This window comes from Choloepus didactylus, chromosome 7 (genome assembly GCF_015220235.1).
Source record: "Choloepus didactylus isolate mChoDid1 chromosome 7, mChoDid1.pri, whole genome shotgun sequence".
NCBI lineage: Eukaryota > Metazoa > Chordata > Mammalia > Pilosa > Megalonychidae > Choloepus > Choloepus didactylus.
In genome coordinates, this window is record NC_051313.1 from 85,734,903 (window position 1) to 85,737,556 (window position 2,654).

The following is a 2,654-nucleotide window of genomic DNA, read 5'->3' on the forward strand; positions in this document are numbered from 1 at the left end:
GGCAACCAGAGTTAATAGGTGCCACTTTATTTGAAACTTTTTTTTTTACTAATTTATGGAAATAATCAAAATATATAATTATATTCACTTCAGAACTGCAAACCAATTAGCAACAGCCATTAGTTTTAAAGCATGTCTTAGTGATGGAAACAACTACATCATTAAATATTTGTTCCAGTATTCTGGCCTTATTAAGAGTCAATTTGGACTTTAGCAAGGCCAGTATACAGTCAGTTGTGTGAATATGGCATGTTTAAAAAACAAAACAATTAACCAATTTTGTGACCATAGGTAGTTTAAGCCTGTGCTGAAAGGAATTGGACTAAGATAAAAATACTCTGCTTGACCTAAAGTACTATTTTTCCGTCTCACATTTAGACATGAAACTTTCAAAATATGCAACTACACAACTGTCCAATTTCTCATACAATTCCTGTTGGTTAGTGCTTGCTGATTTTGAACTAAATCAAAGGACGTGGGTAAGATTTGATGGGTAGTTCTATTCTCCCCTCAAGCTAGGACAAGCTCGAGAGGTCGTTAAAGCTAGTAGAAGAAAAGGAGGCTGGCAAATATTTGAGTGTTAGAACTGGTTAGTAAAACCAACGTTTTCCATCATAAATATGAGTTTATTTTTAAGATTATATTGACGTCAAAAACAAAATTTTTGACTTAAAAGAAACATTTCTGTCAAAAATAGAGAGTAGCATCAATCTTTAAATATTTTAGTTGTTCTAGAATTATTATATTCCACATAATTAGTCCTTTTACTGAAGTATTTGGTATTATTCTAATGGAATTCAAGTAACTGAAATGTGATAAAATGGGTATCTTATCTTTTGGAAAGCCTTTCTTTCTCTCACTTTCTTTCTCCCACCCTTCCTCCCCTCTCCCTTCCCCTTTCCTTTTCCCTTCTTTCCTTCCTCCCCTTTCTTCCTTCCTCCTTCCTTTCTCCTTCTTTCTTCCTTCCTTCCTCCCTTCCTCCCTCCCTCCCTCCCCCCACCTCTCATTAAAGATGAGTTATGTGTTGTGCTGTAGTTCAATTACTGACCATAAAATTTAAGATGGTAGGCATTTAGGATATCGTTAGTCATTTGCAGTACAGCACAGCCACCCACTGCTGGATCTAATTCAAATAGAAAACCATAGGGAAATTATGTATGTTTCAAGTGTCAGTTGCAATATATGTTAGAGAAAAAAAATTTTCTTTTACTACTGTTTTATATTCAGATATTTGTCTTTCAGTTACTTTCTTTATGTCAAAATATAGTTTTTATTTTGATAAAATAATTCAAGGTATGGTTGCTTTAGATTCAATTATGAAACTTTTTAATAGAACACTTTGAATTCAAAGATCTTTTGACTGAGACAACCTGTCAAATATTTATTTATGTTTTTTAGATTTATCAATACATAAAATTATAGAGTCACTGATGGCTTGTGATAATGAGTAGGACAGCTCAGAATGCTGGAGTAAATATACAGTAACCTCCAGAGCTTCTGATGCAAAGATTAAGGGTGGAAATACTGCACTTCCTAATTTAGTTTTTGAAATTTCTAATACCTCACTGGAGTGAAAAATAATTTATACCAGGTATGTATGATAAAGAATGGTATTTTTATATATTTCAAATGTGAAAATTTATTCTATTTTACCTTTGAAGGAAAAGCTCTTGCAGGTGTCCATATTTTGTGTCTGAAAACTTTTGGTTATGAATTCTATATGTGATTTTAATCGAGATCACAGGAAAGCTGAAACATAGTAAGTATGAACATTTTCTTCAGAAAAAAAAATAGAGTTAAATGTCACCAACAGACTGTGCTACTTAGGCAGCAAATGATGCACTTATTTCAAAAGAGCAGGAAAATCAATCAAGAAAGTCAGCACATGCTTTAGGCATGGGCAGAGTGCCTGGTACCAAAGTAGACTTAAGCCCCAGGTAATGGAAGAATAGTCGAGATTTGCTGTCATTATAGGTATAGGATGGACAAGATACTGCCCGATCATAAACCCAGTTCTGGAGTACTATTATCTTGCATGTTAAAACCTTCTGAATGATAGAAATATGAAGGCTTGGTGTACTGATCATCTGGAAAGCACTGTGCCGACAATTGATTATCTGGTCTTTCCCAAATAATGATGATGATGATGACGATAATGCCTTATAGTGTTTTGCAGCATGCAAATAACTTACCTCTTGCAAATATAGCCCAACTAACCTTGAAGCAAAGACAAACAACTGATTACTGAGTTGAAAGTGAAGAGTAAAAATTTGGGAGACTCTGTCTACTTCACAATTTTACATAGGCTAGCACAGCATAAGTTGCATGGCTATGCCGCTGACTGAGATGAAAATTAATCTTTGTATTAAAAATTATAGAAATGATGTGTCACTCGGCTTCACAGATAATTATTTAGTTTGAGAGCAGATTTTTTTAATGCTTTCACTTCTTTTCCTTTCAAAACTGTCATTTAAAATACATTTTTCTGTGTCCATTTTTCATTTTTGCTTTTTTATGCTTTAGTGCTTGCTATCTACAGATGTAGATAACCTTTTCAGCATAGAAATAGTCCATTTTTACACATACCTCAATCTTTGCTCTGGGAGCAATGATGGATGTCAGTCCACCATCATGCTCTTTTCTGTCCAGTCTCC